We start from the raw sequence: 10217 nt of genomic DNA on the forward strand, positions 1-10217 counted from the left end.
ACATAATTTAGATGGATATAGTAAGTCTCGCTTGGGCTGCTTTAATGGTAGTCTTTACATTTTCTCTTTCACTAGTAGTATGGGGAAGGAGTGGACTCTAGGGATACTACTAATTGATTAAGTAATCAAATTGTTGTATCAATTCTTTTCTTTAATGGATCATTTTGCATTAATCATTTTGTCAAACGTTATTCTTTAATCTTTTTCTTTAGTTTTGTTTCACTCCTGTAAGAAACTCTTGTATTGTAAGTTGTAATGTAAGAAAGAGCCATTATACCAATTCAGAATTTCTACTAGAAATGACGAATGGTTAAAAAAAGTTCTATACATAAGAAAATTAGACTTTCTTCCACGGAACTATTCACGGCATATCACACATTTTCCATTTCCTTTTACTTTTTACTATAGTCTATTCTTCATATTATTTTTCTTTCCTTCCATGGATTCTTTGGTCAAGAATTGTCTTAGATTTTTTTATTTTGACCTGATTGAAATTAAGTGGATGCAATGAAAAAAGAAATTGAATTAGACTACTTAACTATTTCAATCTACTAATCTATTCTATGTAGATTCAAAGATAATATAATAGAAAGAATCTAAAGTGTCGTAGAAAAAACTATATGTAGTTCTTTCTACCACACTTTAAGATTCCAACCAGATCCTTTCATTTAAGACTTGGATTTTTTTTATTTAATCCCTTTTTAATTTCTTCAATGATTAATTGGAATTCCAATTAATTATTTTGGCTGACTGTTTTTACATAAATAATAAGTAAAAAAGAAGTAGGAACTAGAATGAACAGTGCAGTAGCAATAAATGCGAGAATATTGACTTCCATAACCTCTTTATTTTTTATTTTCACAATAACTCGGGATGTAATCCCATGGAGAGGAAAAAGGGGTATCTTGTAAATTCAAGGGTAGGGCTTGCATTCTGATAATACTGAATCAATTCAATATTATGAATATCGGATCTATCAAATCAATTCATGGATGAGAGTTATATTTCACGGATGAGAGTTATATAGTATAACATAGGAAGATCCTCTATCCACACTAAGACCAAAATGGGTTTTTTGATTGGATTAGGAATTCCCTCTTTTTTAATCCTTTTCTACTTTTTCTTTTCTATATCTCTAACCCACGAGCTTTCTTAATCTTATACTTTCTTAATCTTATACAATTTCCCTTCCTTTTTCTTATAGTTATACATACAATTATGTATGTATTATATGACCAACTTTCACTTTCTATGGGTCACATAGACATCCAAATAAGCAGTAGAAGTGAGATGGGGAAAAGAGGTCTGAAATAAAAAGGGAATACGATTTATGTATGGATTCCGGTAAAATACCGGTACTCTATTCCATAAGAGTGGAATAGGAAATTAAGATGAGGATGGTATCATCATAAAGAAAGATAGAGTAATATAATATCCTAAATTCTACTAATCCACATATCGTATGTGTGTCTTTCTTTATCGATTGGGAGTAGTGAAAAAAAAATTCCTATATGCCCTCCCTCCCTCTTTAATGAGAGATGCAAAATAAAAAAGTGAAGTAAGGGTGCCCTGTGGGTATTTGATCTTGCTCCCTGCCCCTTTTTTTCATGGAAAAAGGAAATATCAATTTCTCCATTCATTGAACCCTAGTTCGGGACTGACGGGGCTCGAACCCGCAGCTTCCGCCTTGACAGGGCGGTGCTCTGACCAATTGAACTACAATCCCCGCGGGGTGTATGGCATACCCATTCTTAAATAGAACCATAAGAAGATTCGATTCGTCTTTCGTACTCTAAGAAATAGACGAATCATATACTACATACCCACATATTATATTATACGTGGGTATAGTGAGAGTGACATAACTAGTATGTCGTGATTTTTTATCACTAAAAATGGATAATAATCCAGCCTTCAATAAGAAAAACTCTTTTGTTTGTAAGAAAGGAATGAGAGAGATATGGATTAGAAAAAAAAATTTCCCTTTTTTCTTTATCTTTTATTTCTATAGATCAGACATTTTATTTTATGGAAGAAAAACAAAAGGATTTAGTTCATACTCACGAAGCCCTAGATTTTTGGTTTGGGCCGAGCTGGATTTGAACCAGCGTAGACATTGTCAACGAATTTACAGTCCGTCCCCATTAACCACTCGGGCATCGACCCAGGAAGAATTTATTCTAGGGTTTTTGCTAATCTATGATTAACCTCCTTTCATAATACTCCCTACCCCCAGGGGAAGTCGAATCCCCGCTGCCTCCTTGAAAGAGAGATGTCCTGAACCACTAGACGATAGGGGCATCACTAGACGATAGGGCCATATACAACCGCTCGTGATTATACTATAATCATAGTATGAGCAGTTTTTTGGAATTGTCAATATACTCGAAAAGTATAAATAGATCCAAAGCAAAGAGTTTTTCCAACTTTTCTGTTATGTTTTCATCTAGGATTTTTTTTAGTTGATCGTTATAGATTAATTCTCCGTGCTTCATTTAGTGTTCATACCAAAAATGCATCCATCCCGCACTAAGTCATAAAATTCTCTAAAAATATAGAGAAAGTTTCAAAAACAAAGAAAAAAAGTGAATCAATTTAGTAGAAAAGTACTCTATCAGATTCGAACCAACGACTTACGTCTTAGCACGAGATTACTCTACCACTAATTTAAAAAGCCCTTTATCGGATTTGAACCGATGACTTATGCCTTACCATGGCATTACTCTACCACTGAGTTAAAAGGGCTTTTTATTTAATTCAAAAATTAGCCACTTGGATTTCCCATTATGGGTCTACTGCATAATGTACATATTATATATATAATATATAGAGATAGAGAGAGAGACATTATGTAGAGATTGTATATGTATATATCGATATCTTGAGAGCTCAAAATAAAATTAATAAAAAAAAACATACCCTACATAACATATCCAACTCTTCTTGGTTCAGGGTTTTCCGTTTCCGAAGACTAGTAAAATAGGCGGATTCTGGAACCCCAAGGATTCAACGGTATATGGATATGGAAAATATAAGATTTCCGATCCTAGCGGGAAAAGGCGGGGAACAGATACCCAATAGGATATAGGATCCTTGGGAGGAACTTTTGGTAATGGCCTTGATCCTCTATGCTATTTTTTATGTGTTCTTAGTTCTATTGAACTTTTTGCATTCTTTTAAACAAGAATCTAATAAACTAGAATTGAGTCAGTGGAAAAAAGGAGAGAGAGGAAAGTGTTAAATGGAGAGAGTCGACTAATCAGAGACTTTTAGGATCTTCTTTACATCAGGTAAATCTGTCGGCCCTGTCCGTTTTTTTCTTTAAGTTACGACTCTTTGCTGCTTACTTCTATCAAGCCATAGGGAAAGTCTATGATGAATTTGGAAAACTCATCTCACTCTTACTCTATGGCTCGGACTTAATGGGGGAAGAAAACATCTTCCATAATTTCTTTTTTGTTCAATTCTGGACAAAAAAGAAAAGGAAAAAAGGAATTTATAGGGACAGTGTTACCCCCTATATCCCCTAGTTTATATTGTAGGAATAATAAAACAATTTAGCAGTCTGACACACTTACGTCCTTGCAAAGTAAATAATTATTATTGTAGTCGTAACCGTAGAATAGGATCCTAATCAAAATAAATACATTTGGTTCAGGCGCTATTAGCATGGTAAGAAAAGATTTTTTTTACAGACCAGAGGGGCTATCTAAATCCTAAAGTAAAGGCGAGCGATCGAAGTAGAAGTACCAACGGCTCAGTGTCATGAACCTTCTCCATCTGATTCAATAAGGGGGAATTAGCCTTCTTGTCAAATGGCTATCCTTGACAAAGGGTACCATTTATACCATAATCTACAATGTAGCGGGTATAGTTTAGTGGTAAAAGTGTGATTCGTTCTATTAATAACTGAATTTGAAATGATATACTTAAGGCATCCTTAAGTTTTTTATTTTTATATTCCGATGAAAACTTTAGTTCTTATAAAGGATTAAATCCTTTTCCTCTCAATAGCATATTGAGGAAGAATATACATTCTGGCGATTTGTATCCAAAGACTAATTTAAATTGCATCCAAAATAAAAATAGGATTATGAGTACAGAGTCGCGAAGCATAATTTTGCATTGGATTAAGTATTCCAATTTTGAAAATATGAGTAAAGGATCTATGGATGAAGATACAAAAAAGTTGATTTCCAATCGTAACTAAATCTTCTTAAAATAAGGAATAAGGAAGCCAAATAGCTAAAAAACGATAGTTTTGGTTTACTAGAACCATCCGCATATTGTTTCAGCTCGGTGGAAACCCAATTCTTTTCCTCAGGATCTCTTGAATGAAATTAGGGAACGAAGTAAGTAGATTAGATGAATTTAGATAGAATTTCTATCTCCTACTCTATAAGGATCATCTAGAAAGCGGAGAGCTTTGGTTCCATTCAAATAGAAAAGCTGACATAGATGTTAAGTGGTGAGAATATCCATAAAGGAGCCGAATGAAATCAAAATTTCATGTTCGGTTTTGAATTAGAGACGTTAAAAATAATCAACCAACGTCGACTATAACCCCTAGCCTTCCAAGCTAACGATGCGGGTTCGATTCCCGCTACCCGCTCCATTCTGTATAAAAGGAGTATTCTATTTGTCTAGACATGTTAGAGGCTTGTATTCAAGCCTTTTTTGTCCACCAGTTTCTGGTACTCCAGAGCGGAGTAGAGCAGTTTGGTAGCTCACGAGGCTCATAACCTTGAGGTCACGGGTTCGATTCCCGTCTCCGCACTTAGCAGTCTGTATAAAAGGACTATTCTATTTCTCTAGATATGTATGGTAGAGGGGCGTATCCAACCCTTTTTTATTCATTAGTTCCCGGCCCTAGAGGGCAAAATTGAGCAGTTTGCGAAGTCACTTGCCTTCAAAAAAAGAAGGCGCAAGGCCTCTCCCTACCCTGCAGAAAATAAAAATGAAACGAAAGGGACAGTCTACCTCTCCCTTCCCTTTAAAAAAAGTTTGCCCGTTGTTTGTCTCAGTTAATACCCAATTTTTGGAGCTCTGTTGGCGAGTTCTATTTCTGCCTCTGGAGCGCCCTCTTTTTTTGAGTGGGATGCAAAGGAAGGGTAAGATAGTAAGGGATACGGCACTAGACTAACACCTAATTAATACTTAATTTAATATAAGTAGTTAAACAGTTAACTAGACTAAACTTTTTATCATAGTACTTTGATAAATTAAGCGGAGCGAGCGGCGGGAATCGAACCCGTATCTTCTCCTTGGCAAGGAGATATTTTACCATTGAACTACGCTCGCTACGGTATATATTTTATAGCGTATATCCGCCTGGGTCGACCTTCTATGTCTGGGTCGACCGTTTCATTTCATTTTCTATTATATTAGAGTTTTCCTTTTTTTATTATCTGTCAATGAATATTCTAATGGGAATGGAATTTCATAATACTGAAAGAGAAGAGCTAGCAATTCGGAACGCAAATTGCGTTTTAATACGTCTCACTATTCTAATTTTTTAGAAGAAATGGCCTTTATTATTTCTTTTTTATGGGGTTAATAAATATTAACCAAATTTCATTTAAGAAATGAGAGAATTCAGAATAGCTACGAGAAAGACTAGTCCAATCCATAATGATGTACCGGAAAATACAACATTTTTATTATTTGACCAACCATCAGGAGAAGCAAATACAAGGGGTACACTAATTACTAAGACTGAGGAAGTCGCAATTAATGCAAAAACAGCTAATTGGAAAGCAATAGTCATATTTCTAATCCTCCAAGCTACCATCAAATAAAGTTGACTACATATTTGATCCCTCACTTAAACCAAAATTGTAAAAAAATACAAGAAGTAGGAGGGGTTTAATCATGAATCCATTGATTCTTCTCTTTAATTCAAATTTATTACTTAAACCGCTTTTTTATTTGGATATGGGGGTGAGAAGAGATTATTTACTCTTTATTTCACAAGCGGGTATAGCGGATCCTGTATCCGTGTATACAGTATACAGAGATATATCGAAAAGGAACTTGTATCTGATATCTTTCTAGAGGCTAATAAATCTTTTTATTTTTTATATGGCTATGTTCTATTTGTAGGAGTAAAATAAGGATTAGGCTGTGGAGAGATGGCTGAGTGGTTGATAGCTCCGGTCTTGAAAACCGGTATAGTTCTAGGAACTATCGAGGGTTCGAATCCCTCTCTCTCCTTTTGCTTATTGAATACGTTTGTTTCTTTCATTTTTATTTATTTTTTTTTTCTGTCCCTTATCTTTCTTTCATAAAAAGGAATGAATGGCTCGGCTAGATGGAATAACCGAGCCAGAACAGAAAAAAAGTAGAACAGGTATAAATAAGAAAATCTTAGTTAAGAGGGTTCATGTAAAGAACAGGTTCCAAATCACGATCGATTCCCTTTTCAAAACCTGCTGCAGCAGCTCGGGCTCTTCCTGCATGCCATAAATGGCCCACAAAAAAGAAGAATCCTAGAACAAAATGAGAAGTTGATAACCAACTTCTAGGAGAGACATAATTAACTGCATTGATCTCGGTAGCTACGCCACCCACGGAATTTAAAGAGCCTAAAGGAGCGTGGGTCATATATTCTGCTGAGCGTCGTTCTTGCCAAGGTTGTATGTCTTTTTTCAACCTACTCAAGTCCAAACCGTTGGGGCCCCTTAGAGGTTCTAACCATGGAGCACGAAGGTCCCAAAAACGCATAGTTTCCCCTCCAAAGATAACCTCCCCAGTTGGGGAACGCATTAGATATTTACCTAAACCTGTGGGTCCTTGAGCGGATCCCACATTAGCTCCAAGACGCTGGTCTCTAACTAGAAAAGTAAATGCTTGAGCTTGAGAAGCTTCTGGCCCGGTGGGTCCATAAAACTCACTCGGATAAGCTGTATTATTGAACCATACAAAACAACAAGCGATAAAACCAAAGACAGATAAAGCAGCTAAACTATAAGACAAGTAAGCTTCTCCAGACCATACAAATGCACGGCGAGCCCATGCGAAGGGTTTGGTTAAAATATGCCAAATTCCGCCAAATACACAAATAAAACCCAACCATACATGCCCACCAATTATATCTTCTAAATCATCTACACTAACAATCCACCCTTCTCCACCAAAAGGAGATTTTAGTAAATAACCAAATATAACACTGGGACTAAGGGTCAAATTGGTAATTTTTCTTACATCTCCCCCCCCAGGGGCCCAGGTATCATATACACCGCCAAAATAAAGAGCCTTGAGTACTAGAAGAAAAGCACCTAGACCTAACAAAATTAAGTGAATACCCAAAATTGTAGTCATTTTATTTCTATCTTTCCAGACATAACCAAAGAATGGAAAAGATTCCTCAAGAGTCTCGGGTCCCAGAAGCGCGTGATAAATGCCACCGAAGCCTAAGACTGCGGAGGAAATTAGGTGAAGTACGCCAGATACAAAGTACGGAAAAGTATCTAGAACTTCCCCCCCTGGCCCTACTCCCCAACCTAGAGTAGCTAAGTGTGGAAGTAAAATCAACCCTTGTTCATACATGGGCTTTTCTGGTACGAAATGGGCCACTTCAAATAGGTTCATTGCTCCGGCCCAGAATACGATTAATCCGGCATGAGCTACATGAGCTCCAAGCAGTTTACCGGACAAATTGATAAGTCTGGCATTCCCAGCCCACCAAGCAAAGCCGGTGGTTTCTTGGTCACGACCAGCTAAAACGAAAGTTCCATTAAAGAGCGTTTCCACGTGGTAGAACCTCCTCAGGGAATATAAGATTTTCATGAGGCTGATCCTGAGCTGCCATCCACGCACGAATACCCTCGTTTAAAAGAATATTTTTGGTGTAGAAAGTCTCAAATTCAGGATCTTCCGCTGCACGGATTTCCTGGGAAACAAAGTCATAGGCACGTAAGTTCAGAGCCAAGCCAACTACGCCAATAGCACTCATCCATAAACCGGTGACGGGTACAAATAGCATAAAGAAATGTAACCAACGTTTATTGGAAAAAGCAACACCAAAGATTTGGGACCAAAAGCGGTTAGCAGTGACCATTGAATAAGTTTCTTCAGCTTGAGTTGGGTTAAAAGCACGGAAGGTATTTGCACCATCACCGTCCTCAAATAGAGTGTTTTCTACGGTCGCTCCATGAATAGCGCATAGCAGAGCCGCACCTAATACTCCGGCAACTCCCATCATATGAAATGGGTTCAACGTCCAATTATGAAATCCTTGGAAGAAAAGGATGAATCGAAATATCGCTGCTACGCCAAAACTCGGCGCAAAGAACCAACCAGATTGCCCCAGTGGATAAATAAGGAATACAGAAACAAAAACAGCAATTGGACCAGAGAATGAGATTGCATTATAAGGCCGCAATTGAACAGACCGAGCAAGTTCAAATTGGCGTAACATGAAACCTATTAGTGCAAAAGCCCCGTGGAGAGCTACAAAAGTCCATAGACCGCCTAATTGACACCAACGAGTAAAATCTCCTTGTGCTTCGGGCCCCCATAGTAGCAACAAAGAGTGTGCTAAACTATTGGCAGGGGTAGAAACTGCTGCGGTTAAGAAATTACAACCTTCCAAATAGGAACTAGCCAATCCATGGGTATACCAAGAAGTTACAAAAGTTGTCCCTGTAAACCAACCCCCTAAAGCGAAATAAGCACAAGGAAAGAGCAATAGGCCAGACCATCCTACAAAAACGAAACGGTCCCTTCGTAACCAGTCATCCATAGTATCAAATAGATCATTTTCTTCTTTAGGAATTCTACCAAGGGCTATAGTCATAGTGATCCTCCTATTCAATTACTTCAACCATTTCCGAGCACCTCATATCACTTTCCAAGGCATATGATAGTTTTATTATCTGTGGACGATTTCTTTCTCGTTCAATGCCCTTTTTCAATGGTCTCGAAGAGAGAAATTTCCCATTTTTATCTATGGAGTCACAGTCACAACCGAGGTCGTGGTAAATCCATGAATTTGATTCGATTTGTTTTTCTTATACTATTTATTTGTTTTTCTTATACTATAGAAATAGAAATAAATTGTTTTTCTTATACTATAGAAAGAAATAAACCTTTGAATTCAGCATTATTCCAAGACTCCTATTTCAAAGTCTATCTTTTAAGGGAAAAATGCAAATAAAAGTAACCCTTCTTTTCCCATTCCCTCTCTATTGCATGGGTGGAAGAACTAAAATAATAGAGGATTCTGAAAAAAAAAAATGGACCTTCGAAATCCAATTTTATGTGTAGCGCAAAGGAGTTGCGATTTCTTCTTATTCCTATAGAACATCTAGTAACAAGAATATGAAATCGTAAATAGCGAAAAATTCTTGTCTTGCGCGGTCTAAGTCTAAGGAAATAAAAAAAATTCGCTTATACAATTTCATCTACATCGAATTTATATATCAGAATAGCGGATAGAGGCATCATTAAAGGAGTCAGGTCTACTTACTTTATGCTTCTTTCCAATTTTATGGTGGATTTGATAAGAACCCTTTTTGCTTTCTTGATAAATAATCGACAAAAAAAGCGTTTTTTTTATATAACCTGCTTGTTTTATTATAATTATAACAAGTCCTATATGGAAATGCCCGCTAAAGAGAAAATCTATTTGATTGTCTCTCGGCCAATATCGATTTTTAGAAAGAAAAAACAAGAATTTTCTTCTTTTTTTATTAACATTAAGAAAAAAGAATATAATTAAAATGGAATTGGCAATATAATTTTTATAGACTTTTGAAAGAAAAAAAAGGGGTTTTTTGCAACCGTTATTTCTTATTTCTTGCCTATATCATATCACGGAAACCTTTCGCTTTGGAACGTGGAGAGATGGCTGAGTGGACTAAAGCGGCGGATTGCTAATCCGTTGTACAATTTTTTTGTACCGAGGGTTCGAATCCCTCTCTTTCCGCTCCCTTGGATCATTTGGGACTTTCGAATTGGAAAGAATTCTGACCCCCGGATTTTCTCATAGATAAATGTACGAAACAAATCCAATAAGAAAAAAAAAAACTGAATTTTTACTCCTCGCGTCCAGGATTCCGTCCTGGGTCATTAGATAAGAATCCAAAGATAAAGAGTGAAACAAAGAATATCACTACTGTATAAACAAAAAGTTTGAGAGTAAGCATTACATAATCTCCAAGATTTTTTTTTAAGGAATAGATTACCAGTTTTTCCTTACCACACGGATCCACTAG

General features: G+C 36.6%; 1 non-coding gene across 1 annotated transcript; it reads right to left on the reverse strand.

Annotated features, from left to right (window-relative positions):
* Positions 1-5230: 5230 nt before the first annotated feature.
* Positions 5231-5301, reverse strand: TRNAG-GCC (transfer RNA glycine (anticodon GCC)). Its single transcript has one exon. It is a non-coding gene; the product is annotated as a tRNA-Gly (tRNA).
* Positions 5302-10217: the final 4916 nt, after the last annotated feature.

The sequence above is a fragment of the Triticum urartu genome, unplaced genomic scaffold (genome assembly GCF_056163025.1).
Source record: "Triticum urartu cultivar PI428250 unplaced genomic scaffold, HENAU_Tu73 scaffold1, whole genome shotgun sequence".
Classification (NCBI taxonomy): Eukaryota; Viridiplantae; Streptophyta; class Magnoliopsida; order Poales; family Poaceae; genus Triticum; species Triticum urartu.